The sequence below is a fragment of the Colobus angolensis genome, unplaced genomic scaffold (genome assembly GCF_000951035.1).
Source record: "Colobus angolensis palliatus isolate OR3802 unplaced genomic scaffold, Cang.pa_1.0 Scaffold136, whole genome shotgun sequence".
NCBI classification, from domain to species: Eukaryota; Metazoa; Chordata; class Mammalia; order Primates; family Cercopithecidae; genus Colobus; species Colobus angolensis.
The window spans coordinates 1,283,802-1,299,530 of NW_012114444.1; the positions used below are offsets into that span (position 1 = coordinate 1,283,802).

The 15,729-nt window shown below is 57.0% G+C and overlaps 1 protein-coding gene across 1 annotated transcript in view; it reads right to left on the reverse strand.

Moving 5' to 3' along the window:
* The window catches only part of DNAJC5 (DnaJ (Hsp40) homolog, subfamily C, member 5), a 1,035,873-nt gene that overhangs the window by 744,228 nt on the left and 275,916 nt on the right, over window positions 1-15,729 (reverse strand). The gene's annotated exons all lie outside the window — the stretch shown is intronic.

The window sequence follows — 15,729 nt, forward strand, 5'->3', positions numbered from 1 at the left end:
GGGGACTCGGGTAGGAGGACCGGGGCAGCGGGTGACAGGCAGGGAGGCGAGGGTCACGGGCAGCGGGCAGCAGGGGACCGGGGGACCGGCGCGGGGGTGGAGGGTTGCGTCCTGGGGCCTGTGCTCCCGCCCTGGGGTCTGAGTCTCTCTTCCACCACCCGAGCCTTTGGGCCCTGGTGGGAGGCGGCGGGGTTGAGAGGGTCCGCGGGTCCCCACCCCTGCCACGCAGATGCCCCAGGGTGCAGGTGTGCAATGGTGGGACCCGAGTCTGCACTAGGAAGGTACACAGCTGAAAAAGCGATCACCTGTGGGAGGTTAGTTGCAGATAATTTTTTGTTTTGTTTTTACTTTGTTTTTTTCTCTGCATTCCACGTATTCCTCGTTGATCTGGGTGACTTTCGAAATGATGGAGAATAAACATTTTTATTGAGGTATAAGCTACACACTGCAAAACGTGCAGTTCAATGAGTTTTGACAAATGCATACCCCCAGGTAATGTCTACCATAGTCAATTATAGAACATTTCCATCAGAGGCAGCCACTCTTCTGATTCCAATATCGCCATATCTTAGTTTTGTCTGTTCTGGAATATCACACAGAGTTGTGCAAAATATACCTTCGTGATGGCTTCTTTCCTTTAACATGATGTCTCTGAGATTCAGTCACATTGCACGTATCCATAACTGGTTCCTTTTTATTGCCGAGCAGTGCGCCATGGAAAACTCGTCACATTCCTTCATTTATTCACACTTTGGACACTGGGGTCGTGTCTAAGTTTTGGCTAGTATGAATAAAGCTATCTTGAAAGGTCTTTGTAGGCATATTTTTTCTTCCTCTTAGGCGATTACCTAGAAGTGAGATTTCTGGGTCCTGGGTAGGTGGGTATGGAACATCATTAAAACATGCTAAGTGGTCGAGCACAGTGACTCACGCCTGTAATCCCAACACTTTGGAAGGCCGGGGCAGGCCGATCACCAGAGGTCAGGAGTTCAAGACCAGCCTGGCCAACGTGGCGAAACCTCGTCTGTACTAAAAATACAAAAATTAGCTGGGCTTGGGGGCGCACACCTGTAATCCCAGCTACTCGGGAGGCTGAAGCAGAATTGCTTGAACCCTGGAGGCAGAGGTTGCAGTGAGCTGAGATTGCGCCACTGCACTCCAGCCTGGGCGATAGAGCGCGACTGCATCTCAAAACAACAACAACAACAAAGATGGTAAGCGTTTCACGCTTCCGCCAGTGACGTATGAGGTCCAGCTGCTCTGCATCTCTGTCAACACTGGGTATTGTTGGTCTTTGATGGCAGCAGGACTTGTGGGTACAAAATGGTCTCAATGCCGTTTATTTGCCCTCAGGAGGGAGTCGCCAGTTCTTGCAGTAAGAAACCACTGGCATGCACAGAAAGGAGAGGGCCAAGGTGATGTGCACAGGCACATCTACCAGCAGCGTCTGCACAAGTCGCAGTTGGAACAGTGTAGATTTCAGCACCGGATCTCGTGGTCAGGACTGTGTGGGTGCCATGAGTTCAGAGAGTGGGAGCCATGTCCTGGATTAGTCACAGTGGGCTGCCTGGAAGAGGTGGACCATGAAGATTGAGAAGCTGAGAAGGAGGAGAGGAAAAGGGAAGGCAGTCTTGGAAGGGGCACAGTTGGGGCCAACGTCTGGCATTGGGTAACCAGTGGAAGCTGAACTTGCAGTTTTCTGATTGTAAAGCCAGTAGTCAGAGTGCTGCCTCACAACCAGGCCCACCCAGACTCTAGGAGGTCTGGGGCTACCTCCACCCCTAGAGCAAGGCCCCAGTTCCTAGAGCTCAGATCAGAGGCGTGGCCCTTGCAAGGACAGGGTAGCTGCTGCCTCACAGCACCCACAGCAGCCTCGCCTCTCCCTGCAATCTCAAGGCTCGCAGTGGCCAACTCACAGCAGGGCCAAAGCTCGCTCACAGTGGCGGGATCTGGCAATGGAGTGGGGAATGGTGTGGAACCTGCAGCTGCAAATTGAAAACATTCTATTTTCCCATCTAAAATATTTAGATAATTTGTTTTTCTTCTAGAACTGCCAGAAGTCCATTAATTTTCAGTTATAGTAATGTGATCATCTCTGTGCTTTCCTCCCTGAGGCTCTTGAAGGTCTTGATGTGAATAAAATCAAACAATAATACAAAAACAGTGAAATGAGAACTTCTGAGTAAATGGCTGTGCAGAGCTGCCTGGGCCACAGGCAGGTGAGCAGGAATGAAGCTGCTGTGAGCCAGGCAGGAGTCCAGGTCACCTGTGAAGTCGTGGGACCTGCGGCAAAGCACTGCCTTTCCCTGGACTCAGGTCACCCATCTGTGGAACAAGGTCCCTAGACCCAGGTCACCCATCTGTGGAACAAGGCCTCCAATTTCCCTTTCAAGCCTACACTGGCTGAGCACTTGCCAGAATCGCAGCCCTGGGCTCGATGAGGAAGAGCACATTTAATCCATGCAACCATGCACTCTGATATGAACCCATTGTTCAGACGAGGAAACCAGGGCACAGTACAATTCAATAATTTGCCCAAAGTGAAAAAGATGGTAAGTGGTGGAGCGCAGCTTTGCATCCAGAAGTCTGTAATGCCCTTTTTGGAACAGAAGGAGGAGGGTGTGTGGAGCCAGCTGTCCCTGGGCCAGGGCCAGGCGTGTCTGTGATGGGGAGATACAGCATCAGCTCCGGGGTGAGGGCCACGGAGGTTTGGTTCCAAACACAAGGAACAGAGAACGTGGGCAGGGCCTTGAGCACAGGTCCTCTGTGACCCTGTGTGGGCCTCACAGCCAGTCAGCCTTGTCCACAGTGTCCAGCCAGCCCCCAGCAGGGTGGCCGAGCCTGAGGAGCAGCTAGAGCTACCCAAGGCTGGGGTGTGTGCGCACACGTATGTGCAGAATGTGTGTATGTGCATGTACGTGTGTGTGTGCATTTCTGTGCATGGGTACTGCATGTATGGGTACATGCCTTCAGGCTCATCAGCTTAGGGTCACCATACTGGGTCAGTTATGGGGCATCCCCAAGGGCAGCCGCCCTCCTAGGGCTTCCTTGCAAGGCAGGTCCTGCTGCATCCACACGTTGCATAGCTGCCAAGGCTGGGGCTCAGGCTATGGAGAGACATGCCCAAAGTCCCACAGTGGGTGGCAGCAGCACACAGATGGGGCCCCAGGCCACCCCCACCCCAGAGGCCCCAGGCCAGCCTTGCTGGAATGCCTCCAGCATAGCCAGAGTGTCGGGGGCCCCAGGCACCATGTCCCTTCCTGCCTGATCCGCCCTCCATGGGGCCCCTGTGCGGCCAAAGCGCCTCCCACTCCAGCAATTTGTGCAGCTCTTGGGAAGCCCCGCTGTCTGCATCTAAGGAGTGGCTGGGAGCCTCCTGCATGGCAGGACCAATGGGATCTCGAAATGACTTTTGGTCTCGTCAACTGTCCAGGGCTCCAGGCCCCCATGAGAGGCGCATCTGGCCTTAGTGTCACCAGAGCCCTTAGTCTCCCCCGGACTCTGAGCTCACCTTGAAAACTGAGGCTCAGCCCAGCAGACATGGCCATGTGTCCGGCTGAGAGCCCCTCCCAGCTCAGCTCCTCCCATCCTGCATCCCACCCGCCTTTCTCCAGGGAGCACGCCTGAATGTTGGTGTTCCTCTAAATTCCCATGTTGAAATCCTAACGGCCAACGTGATGGTTTCAGGAGATGAGGCGTTTGGGAGGTGATGAGGTCTCGAAGGCAGAGCCCTCATGAATGGGATGAGTGCCCTCATAAAAGGGACCCCAGAGAGGCCCGACCCCTTTTCCCATGCAAGGACACGGACAGGAGGTGCCAGCTCTTAGGCAGCAGCCCCTCATCCAGCCCAGAATATTCCCATGCCTTGATCTTGAACTTCCAGCCTCCAGAACGGTGAGAAATGAATTTCTGTTGTTTATAAGCCACACAGTCTAGTGGATTTTGTTACAGCAGCCCGAGCAGATTAAAACAAGCACCTCCAAAGAATCACTGGCACAGCAATCCCTGGTCTTCAGCCTCCAGGGAACCTGACCTACGACAGCAGCCCTCCCAGCTGGCATTTCGGCTGCCGTGTGCTGTGATGGGTGCCAGCACCTCTTAGTGGGGCTGAAGGGGAGGGGCCAGCAGCATAGCAAAGGGGAAATCCTCCTGGATCGTTGCCTTTCTCTCTCCAGACCTCTCCATCACCAGCGTCAACCTGCATGTCAGGTCACCTTCAGCCAAAGCCACCCTCGCTGGGCTGCTCCATGCTCAGGCTGCTCCGTGCTCAGAGCTCCACGCTGCCTGGTACAGTCCCCGGAAGTTCTCCTGCCCAGAAGTTCCTTCTTTCTGCCCAGACCTCGCTCAGCACTGTCATCCTAGGAATAAAATCCCAGGAATAAAGTCGTCATTCCAGGCCTCCCAGGAACTTGGGTTCTGGTCTTGTCTCTGCCCCGCCCTCTCGTGCAGCTGCTGGGGGCCTCCAACCCCTGCTCACTCACCCACGCCCTCTGCACCCTCCACCTGAGAGAATCCTGGTCACTCCCCTGGCCCTGCCCTGCCCCGTTGTCTGGGAGTGGCTGGAGGGCTGGCTCGTCCCCTCATCCCCTCCCTGTCTCTTGGTGTGTCTGGCCAGGGCTCACACAGAGGCAGCTCCAGGGAAATTCCTGTGGCTCAACTGCTGGGTCCTGCATTGCCACCATGATCACAGCCAGCCTGAGCGGTGACAGGTCGGAAGAAGTGAGGCAGGGGAGCTGACTCGCAGGAGGAGCTTTCAGGAAGGAGAGGGATCCTATAACCCCAGGACACCATGGGGGGCCCTCGGAGGCTTGAAAGCCCCTTTGGTCCTGGGCAGGACCTCCAGAGGGAGCACGGCCAGCGGTTTGGGGTGGACCTGCCCAGATTTTGTTTTCTGCTTAAACAGGCACACGGCGTGGGCTTCCCTGCACTCACACCTCGATTGGTGGCTTTCTTGCATCTCCTCTATAGCAGAGGCTCGTTCCTCTTAACCACTGGCGTCTCTTACCTTCTCTAACTGGCCTCTGATTGGAAGACAGAGTTCTCCTGTCACAATCATCATTACTTTGTTTTACCATCGATGTTGCATTGGACATATTTGCACGGTGACCTCTCTCTGTTTGTGCAAGTATTTCCACAGCATAGACCTCTAGAGGTGGAAGTGCCAGGTAAGTTCTGGGAGATTCCACTAAATTGTCCTCCAAACCCCTGCGCCAGATGTGCTGATGGGAGTGTGCCTGTTCACTGCATCCCCTCCCGGGCTTCCGTTACCGAGGGGGCTGTCTCCACCAGGCTCGAAGCACACGCGTTACCATTGCTGTTTAATTTTCATCGTCTTGATGGTGGTGACAAACACACCCTGGCCATGGCGTGTCCTGTGGATGCCTGTGTTTTCTCTGCCCATTTTTGTCTCCTGTGGATCACCTTCCACCACCAGGTCCTTCTGAAACGGCTTTGTCCTGTGTCTGGAGAGAAGCGCGTGGGGTTGACCCGGGGTTGGCCCAGGGTTGGCCATGATGATGCCACCTTGGTCCTGGAGAAAAGCGCGTGGGGTTCACCCGGGGCTGCCCACGATGGTGCTACCTTGGTCCTGGCTTCTGATCCACTGCATGGTGGGACTACACGTGGCTGGTTCCAGCCCTGTCTGACCCCGCCCCGCTGCTGCCTGTGCATGGCGTCCGCGAAGAACCGGGGCCCAGGACAGAAGGAAATGGGAGGAATGTCAGGGTGTGTGCATCGCCTAGAAGTACAAATGTTGCTCGACAATTCTGAGCTGCTCTGTCCTGAGCTCCAAGAAACTCGCAGCTGTGCTGAATTATGCGTGGCCACGGGGGCTAAGGAGTCACAGTTAAAAATGTGCTGAGACAGGGCCAGCTCCTCAGATTGCAGAACTGACAGCTCAGATCCTGGGGCTGTGACAGCTGGACCCCACAGGGTCCTCCTGCTTTGGCCCCTCCCATGCGCATCTTAGCCAGGAATCTTCCCAGATTCTAGTTGCTAGAGGCAAAAATCTCAACCCCAAATGGCTTAGCAAAGGGAATGTATTGATTTGTGTGATGAAAAGTCTAGAACAAAGTTCAACTTCAGGTGTGACTTGATCCAGCAGCTCAACACTATTGCTGAGCGCTCTGTGTGCGTGTGCAGTTCCATCTTCATCCTGAGATCCCAAGATGCTTCTGGCAGCTTCTAAGGCTGCAAGCTTCATAATTCGCCTCCAGCAAGACAAAGTAACCTCGCACCAGCATCCCAGCCAAAAGCTCACGCTCCACCCTGATGGGCCTAGCTGGGGTCGTGTGTCCACGTCCAAACAATCACCGACCAGGAGGATAGAATGTGCTGACTGGGTGCCCTGGGCTCCAAGCTCCAGCCCTGAGGCCCATGTGGACTCAGTTTCCCCAGACTGTGAGGACCCCTAGCAGAAGACCAAGGTATTGGGCACAGAGGGCAAGGTAGTGAGAGCCTTGCCTCAAACAGGCGCTGTGTGGCTGCGCTTCCATGCTCCCGAGGGACCGGGAGACTCTTCCTGTGCGATGGGAGTTGTTCCCATGTGTTCCCAGGCCCAGCTGGCTTCCGACAGCCAAAGCGGTACCAACGCTGGTGACCGACTGGTGGGCATTACCAGCTTCCCAAACTGGGCTGCTTCTCTTCTGCAGGACCGGGCAGTGTGAGGGTCGGGGCAGGGACAGTGGAGGGAGAGAAGGGACTGGGTTGCGGGGGCACTGAGACATCTCCCGACCCAACCCCTGCCCAGGAAAGGGGGGCGGGGCTTGTGCAGAGGCAGATAAACCCTTGACCTGACCAGCAGTTTAAAATATTGTTTCAGGCCAGGTGCCGTGGCTCACACCTGCAATCCCAGCACTTTGGGAGGCCGAGGTGGGCAGATCACCTGAGGTCAGGCGTTCGAGACCAGCTTGACCAACACGGTGAGACCCTATCTCTACCAGAAATACAAAAATTAGCCAGGTGTGGTGGCAGGCGCCTGTGATTCCAGCTACTCAGGAGGCTGAGGCAGGAGAATCACTTGAACCCGGGAGGTGGAGGTTGCAGTGAGCCGAGATCACGCCAATGCCAATGCCTGGGTGATAGAGCGAGACTTCATCTAGAAAAATAAAAATAAAAATAGCATTGTTTCAATATTAAAACAAGCTTAAGTACATTACAAAGTGAAATTCAAGTGCATTTTAAGGATGAAACGGGAGCTCTTGGTGAAATCCCAAGTTCACAGCAGGCGGCTCTGGCTGGGCCAGGTCTCAGAAATGAGATCTGTTTCTTTAGAGACTTTGAGGAATGCTCACTGGGTCCCCAACTCACACCTCTGTTTTGAGATGACTTTGTTAATTAGTCATCCAACAGCGCCAGTGTTGATTCACTCAACGCTGACATTTCTGAGCTTCTGCTGGGTTCCAGGTCCTGCGCTGGGAGCATGTTGGGGTGCAGGCACAACTCAGAGTGTCCCCCTTCGAGGGATGACCAGACAGACGGCAGTGAGTGCCACGAAGAGCAGGCGGGCGGGCCCCGATGCAGGCCTTGGCCCTGCCCCAGGTGCTGCGGGGTAGTGAGGAAGCAAAGGCCCGGCAGCAGGAAGGCTGGGTGTGTTTCTGAGCCTGGAGAAGCCACATGCCTCCTCTCGTGTGCTGGAGTCACAGGGACAGCTAGGCATGTGCCTGGCCCCAGGGTCCCTGAGCAGCACAGTCTAGAAGGCTCACAGCCGCCATCCCCACTACAGCCAGCAGCCGAAGCAACCAGAAAATGCACAGGGGCATGGCAAGCGGACGGCCACGTGTCCACATCACTAAGGACCGCACAGCCACGCAAACAAGTATGCCACTGCCACCAGGACACAGACGAGTCTCATGCCACACTGGACGCGGTCTGGGCTGTGCCATCCACTTACATGGACCCCCCAGAACAGGTGAGACCCACCAGTGCTGGGCAGGGGCCGACAACTGCTCCCGTCAAAGAAAACTGAATGCTGAGGCCATTGGTTTGGACGGAGCTCCTGCAGGAGGCCCAACAGGCAAAACCAAAATGGAGTCACTCATGCTGCGGTTCCTAAGATCTGTATCTGACCGCCCCCACCCTTCCCAGAAACCAGGGAGAGATAGCAGCCGAATCCCCAAACAGCCACCAGAAGCCCACAAGAAGCCGACATGATAAGGAAGTCACCTCTGCTTTAACCCTTTTTTTTGAGACGGAGTCTCGCTCTGTCCCCAGGCTGGAGTACAGCAGCGTGATCTTGGCTCACTGCAAGCTCCGCCTCCCAAGTTCAAGCGATTCTCCTGCCTCAGCCTCCTGAGTAGCTAGGACTACAGGTCTGCACCACCACGCCTGGCTAATTTTTGTATTTTTAGTAGAGACAGGGTTTCACCATGTTGGCCAGGACAGTCTGGCCTCGGATCCACCCGCCTCAGCCTCCCAAAGTGCTGGGATTACAGGTGTGAGCCAACGCACCCAGCCTTTTTTGTTTTTCATTCTTTTGAGATAGAGTCTCGCTCTGTCGCCCAGGCTAGAGTGCAGTGGTTCAATCTCAGCTCACTACAACCTCTGCCTCCCAGGTTCAGGCAGTTCTCCTGCCTCGGTCTCCTGAGTAGCTGGGATTACAGGTATGCATCACCACACCCAGCTAATTTTTGTATTTTTGGTAGAAACAGGGTTTCACCATGTTGGCCAGGTTGGTCTCGAACCACTGACTTCCAGTGATCTGCCTGCCTCGACCTCCCAAAGTGTTGGGATCACAGGCGTGGGCTTTAATCCTCTGCTTAAACCTTTACAGGAAAAGTAACTTTGAAGTGACCAGCACGCCTTTAGTTTCTGTCTGCTTTCCTTGGGCCTCTTCTGTCTGTGAAACCGACCTCCCCTCAGCTCATTAGAGCATTCATTGTGTTTTATGGAAAGAGGTGTTGCCCGATTCTAGAGTCGCAAATAAAACCCAACTCAGATCTTGAAACTAAATGTGTTGTTGTTTTGTCTCTGACACTCCTTCTGGGGGGGAAGCACTGACTGGGGGCCAGCAGGAGGGTCTGTGTGTGGCCCCGTGGGTGACTAGTGACGAGGTGCAGCTTACTTCCTGCACACAGGTGTCTCCTGCTGAGGGCCCCCACCTGTCTGCAGGTGCGTCCTCTCTGCACCTGTAGTCCTTGCATCCTCTCTCTGCACCTGCAGTGCAGGTGTCCTGTGCCCTTCACTCCCACACCGGGGTGAGGAGGCGCTGCCAGAGCACAGCCCTGGGGACTGGGAGTCCCAGGACCTGGAGTGAAACTCAGTCCTTCCACTTCCGAGCTGTGGGGTCACTCGGTGCGTCCCCGCCCCCGTCTCCCGTGGGTCGCTCAGCGCGTCCCCACCCCGTCTCCTCATCTGCAGAACAGGAGAATGGATGTTTGCTTCCTCCGGGGGTTCTTGTAAAAGTAAATGAGGTGACGGGAGGATGATGGGGACGGAAGGAAGTCCCTGCTATGGCTGCTGTGGGGGCTTCTCAGTGCAGGGTGGTGCCTCCCGGGCTCCGGCAGGAAGAGGGAGCGGCAGAGACTGGGGCGGGGGCCACTGGTGTTCCCTCCTCATACAAAAGCAAACGCGAGGCTGCCGGGCGTCTCCTGTGCTTCCAAAGCCAGGACATAGCCGTGGGGCACTCCTGAGTCCTTCCTGGCACTTCCCACTCTGGTTTGAGTGACATCTCCTCCACAAGTTGTGTTCAGAGAGAGTCCCCCCTGCAACAGCACTTAGACATGTGGCCTCTGGGTGAACGGGACAGCACCTGTGGATGGGCTCCAGGTGGAAGGGAGCCCCCTCTCGCCCTCCTTCCTTGGCACCATGTGAGGCCACGGCCTTCGTCCCCTCTGGAGGAGGCAGCAATCAGGCGCCCTCTGGAAGCAGAGAGCAGCTCTTGCCAAGCAGCGACCCTGCTAAAGACTCAGTGCTGGCCTTCCAGCCTCCGGAAAAACTCCGTGCTTATATACAACCCCGTCCAGGGCGTTTGTTACAGCAACACAAAGGGAGTGAGGCGCTCCCCAAACACGGACCCCACGCCGGGGCCTCCATCAGGAAAGACAGAGAGAGGAGAAGGGGAGAGAGAGAGGGAGGGGTGTGTGGCGCTGGCCTCCAGGGAGGGCAGACAGATCCACAGGCAGCAGCCTGGCTGTCCGAGTCTCTTTGATTTTTTTCATTTGTTTAATGATCCGAATGCTTGAGCAAGAAACCCCAGCCTTGCCTGCCTCGGCCTTGCTTTTCTCTTTGATCCCTGAGTTGCTGAGATTAAAGATGAGGTCCCAGATGAGAGCTACCAAGATGTGGTCGAGCGGCCCCGGCCCCTGGGTTCCCACAGAGAGGGTCTGGGGAGATGCAGGGTAGGGGCTGGCTTGGGGCCTGGACTCACAATCCAGGGGAGGGCCAGTGCGGGGCCTGGACTCAGTGAGGCCTCTGTCTCGTGCTGTGTTGGGCTCAGGGCAGCAAGCCCTTCTCCTGCTGGGGGCTTCATGCAGAGACTTGTGCTGGGGGGACCCAGGGGCTCTTTGAGGGCTGGCAGCCAGTCCTGGGGCTTCATGCCTCATCTGCAGCTGCCCCTGCTGCCCCCTCGAGAGGCACCGGCAGCGCCTGCCACCCAGCCGGGTCTGGGTTGCGCTATTTTGGTGTCTGCGTTTACTCCTGGCGTCAGCCAGCAACCACGGGCATGGCCTTACTCCATAAGCGGTGCACCCCAAAGCTGGTGCAGCCCACGTTCTGCGCTGGAAGAGCCCACAGCTGCGCCGGAAAGCCCTGCAGAGGCCGCGGCTGCTTCCAGGCACCAAACGTCAGCTTGACACAGCCTGGCACGGAGCTGGGTTCCTTCTGTGCCCACTCCCCATGGCTGTGTGGCCTCCCGGAGAGTCGGCTTTCCCCTCTGAAGACGGGGTCAGGCCACCTGCCTCAGGGCCGGGGAGAGCACACTGGACAAGCACAGGGCGGGGTGCTCAGTCCCAGCCGAGGCCGAGGGGTGCGGTCTGCACTGGCTGGGCTGCTCTTGCTGGTGGCATAGGGCCTGGGGAACGATGGAGCCTAATGGAGGAGGGCCGGCAGGCTGGGATCTGGAGGTGTCTGTGGGACGGCAATGGCTGTGGGGTGGGCGAGATGAGCCACACCAACCCTTGCCATCAAAGCTTCCTCTGCGCCCAGGTGATCCAAGCTCCCAACCAGTGCCGTGGAGTGGCTGTGGCTGCAATCCCCTAGCCCCAGCACCCGGCCCCGAAAGCAGAGAGGCCAAGGCCCTCCCATAGATGGACGGAATGGCCAAGGCAGGAGACCACAGGAGCCCTGGCCCCACTGAGTGTCTCAGGAAGCACCCTCTCCCCTTACATTTATTTGCTCTCCTCTCGGCCGACGCTCCCTCTTCCTGAAGAGTGAGTGTTGTAGGGCGGGCAGGCTCAGGGCCCAGCCAGGCGGCGGCTGCAGCCAGGGCCAGGGGCATTGCAAAGCACCAAGAACCGAGGATACACGGGCTCAGGGTCTCAGCGTCCTGCCATCCGTCAGTAGAGCTAGGAGGGACACAAGCTGGGCCTCACCTGGCCAGAGGTGTGGAGGATGCAGAGACCTCTGACTGGACCAGCCACGGAGGATGCAGAGACCTCTGACCGGACCAGCCACGTTCGCCGCCACATTTGCCATCACACCCTGATGCCTGCAGCCACCCGTGCAGCTGGAGGCTGAGGAGGCAGGTGCTGAGCCAGGTGGGTGTCAGAGCTAGGACTCAGAATCCTGCAAGGCCTCCACTCAGTTCCCACCTGCTCGGCGTGGCAGACTTGGCTGAGGCGGAGGAGAAAGTCAGCCGACCTGCAGGAGGGCGTGTGCGAGGCGTGCGAGGTGCACCGGAGGCTGCTCTCTGGGGCCTGAGACACCTCCCGGGACTTCCCAGGCTCACAGCAGCCCCTGGGGAGAGACGCCACACGTGTGCACAGGAGCCACGGGGATCTTCTCCTTAAACAAGCTACGTGACTCTCCCAGGACAGGCCCACCGCCCAGAGCTCTCACCTCTGGGAAAGGACCCTGACAGGAAGGACAGGAAAGCGCCGGGGCTGGTTCTGTGGTCGCCAGCAACAGGAGCCTGGAGGGACGTCAGGACAGGCGCAGCCTGGGGAGCAGGCTCAGGGAGACAGCCAGTGGCTGGAGGCTCCCCTCCGGGAGCTGCGGCCATGATCCTAGCTGCCCCTCTGCCCCCTCAGCCGAGGGCTCATAGTCCCGGGGAGAGTCTGACGGCCACGCTCAGGCCGAGGCCACGTCTCTACCGCCAGCCCGAGGATGCAGTTGATGTGCCCCCTGAGGTTGTGCACACACAGCCCGCGTGGCCGCACGGAAGCCCTTTCAGGACAATCCAAGTGAGGGAGAGGCGGCACTGCCAATGGAAACCAGGGCGACTCCGTGACCGAGGGCCCAGGAAGCTGAAGTGCATCTGCCTCTGAGAATAAGAAGGCAGGGTAGGAAACGGTATTTCTGGTGAAGCAAAATTCCAAAATGGAGGTGGGGGGCAGGGTGTGTGCTGTCAGGGCTGGAAGTGGGGGGCCACACTGCTCTGCGGGGAGCTTGCATCTGGATGGGTCCTGAGTGTGGGAACGGAGTTCAAGGGGGTGAGGGATTGCAGGGAACAGGACCACACGTACCGTGAGGGGCCAGGGAACAAGAATCTCACCCAGGAAGCCTGGGCTGAAGCCAGCTGGGAAGAAGCTTTGGCCACTCCCAGGCAGCTCCCAGGAACCCTCCAGGAAACGCCCCACCTGATGCAGCATCCTGGGCTGCCCCTGAAGTCCAGCTCGGCCTGATTCCCACACTGCGAGTGCACATGTGTGTTGCACTGTTGGGCAGGATGTTCCTTTCGGGAAGGAGAAGCTGGGACTGGAGAGACCCGGGCCAGGCTCCAAGCCAGAGAGGGGCCTCTCTGTGTCTGCAGTAAACTGGAAACCAACAAGCACCCTTTTCTTCCAAAGGAAGAACAGAGTCAACAACATTGCCTGTGGGTCCGGATGAAGGGGTCGGGCTGTGCTCTCCGTGGAGCCATGGGGATTGGCTTCTCCTTTTCCAGGAGTGTTTGTTGCAGTTGAAATTTCTCCCAGTTTCATCTGAAATGATCTATGGCAGTTCTGGCTGCTCTCGGTGACCGGGACAGGGGTGTTCTGACAACAGAGGGGCCTTTGCAGCCCCGCACAGGCCCCGCAGACAGCTCTGCGGGAACCCAGGCCTGGGTTCCTCTTCTTTTCCTTTTCCTGTTGTTTCTGCCACAAGCAAGGTCTGCCCTGCAGGGCAGGCTGGGGCTGCTGCAGGTGTGGGAGAGCAGCAGAGCCTCCTCCTCGCCACTCCAAGGGCAGCGACTGAATGGTGGCCCCCAAAATCTAGACCTGGCACAGTGGCTCACGCCTGCAAACCCAGCACATTGGGAGGCCAAGGCAGGCAAATTGCCTGAAGCCAATTTGGGGCAAGGTTCTTTGCAGATGTGATCAAGGATCTTGACATGAGAGCTGCATTACACAGGTGGGCCCTGAACGGCATCACAAGCACCATAAAAAGTGACACACAAGAGAGGAGGAGATCATGCAAAGGTGGAGGCAAAGAGCAGAGCGATGCAGCCACAGGCTAAGGAAGCTGGGAGCCACGGGAGCTGGGAGAGGCAGGAAGGACCCTCCCCAGAGCTTTGAAGGCAGTGCGACCCCACCCACACCTGGCTGTTAGACGTCTAGTCTCCAGAACCGTGACGTACTAAACTTCCATGGCTTTTTTTTTTTTTTTTTTTGAGACGGAGTCTCGCTCTGTCGCCCGGACTGGAGTGCAGTGGCCGGATCTCAGCTCACTGCAAGCTCCGCCTCCCGGGTTTATGCCATTCTCCTGCCTCAGCCTCCCGAGTAGCTGGGACTACAGGCGCCCGCCACCTTGCCCGGCTAGTTTTTGTATTTTTAGTAGAGACGGGGTTTCACTGTGTTAGCCAGGATGGTCTCGATCTCCTGACCTCGTGATCCACCCGTCTCGGCCTCCCAAAGTGCTGGGATTACAGGCTTGAGCCACCGCGCCCGGCCTTCCATGGCTTTAAGTTGCAGGTTTATGGGAATTTGTTATGGCAATCCCAGAAAATGAATACACCGGGTTTACCAAGAAAGAAAAAAGGATAAGACGCACAAGGTCCTGGCCTGAATAAGCTGTCACTCTCCTGAGTTTCCCTGCCCTGGCGGCCTTTCCCAGCTTGCCACTCCTCCCAGGAATGCATGGGCCCCACTTGGCCTTCATTTGTGCTGACTGGGGTGGCTGTCCTTCCATTGCTGTCCTTCTCTGTCCTCTTCTGTCCATCACTGTCCTCCACTGTCCATCACTGTCCTCCGCTGTCCATCACTGTCCTCCGCTGTCCATCACTGTCCTCCGCTGTCCATCACTGTCTACTGTCTTCCACTGTCCATTATTGCCCTTTGCTGTCCATCACTGCCCGTCACTGTCCATCACTGTCCTTCACTCTCTGTTGCTGTCTGTCACTGGCCTCCTCTGTCCATCACCTTCCATCACTGTCCATCACTGTCCTTCATGCCTCGGTAGGACCATCAGCTTTTACTCTCTGGAAACTGGAGGATATTTTCCTGCCTGGCTGCTCCAGCTCTGCCCAGAATCCCCAAGGTGAGCAGGCTGTGGCATTCCGGCCCCCGTTCCCCAGCCCCTTAGGTGACACACCTGTCGAGAGCCTGAAGACAGCCCTCCCCGCCCCGTCCTCAGGTGTGACTCACTCTCACTGCACTTTCCTGCTGCCCTGAAGTCCAGCTCCGGGCAAGGCTGGGGGCCTCCGACTAGGGTCTTCCCATGTGGGATTCTGTGTAAGGATGGAGACGTGGTGCCATTCCGCTTTTAAAGCTGTCACTCTTAGGCAGAAGGAATTCTAACAAGAACGAGGGCAGATGAAGTGTCTGAGAAAACCTCACCACCCATAGCTGGTCAGGCCCCAACAACTGACCTGAGCCAAGTCACAAGTGTGTCACCCGTGAACCAGGTGTGGAAACGGAACCAGCCTCTGGAGGCTGCTCTAACGTTCATGCAGGCGGCGCTGTGCCTGGGGTCCCCGAGGCCGGCTGCCGCCATCAGTGTGCACCAAGGCATGCGGAGTGTGGGCTGTGCACGGCGTGGGCCCTGTGCAGACCTGCTCTGCTGAACTCTCAAAGGGGCTGTCCCGACCCCTTCACCAGAACTCGTAACTTTGGGGCAGGTGATGCCCACGACGGCTCCTGGCTCTGACACTGGCTTCTGCAAGGGGCACCAGGGCATCGTCTCATCCTCAGCAAGTGGAGGCTTTTGCTTTCAAGAGGAAGAGCAGGCGGCCTGGGAGGACAGAACCGCAAAGCGCATGCATGTCCAGGCAGCCTCCCGTGAGAGAGGCTGAGAGAAGGATCCACACACACAGGCAAGGCTGAGCAGGTGCCCCTCCCTCTCCCTCAGGACCTCAGCAGCTGGCTCCTGGCCTTCCTCTGCCTACGTGGTACGGGGCCTCTGCTTATGTGGCTCCTCTGCTTATGGGGCTCGTCTGCTTACGTGGCACCTTTGCAAATCATCTTCTGGGAGTCCACGTCCTTCCTTCCACCAATGGCTCCAAGTGCCTGGAGGAACCAGGGTTATGGGGGGCGGGGATGGTATTGCTGTATTTAAAAATCAATGTCATATATTGTACAAATAAACATTAATTTTTTTCACATCTTTTAAAAATTGGGATACAATCCCCACACCAATAATATTCACCCCTTTAGAGTG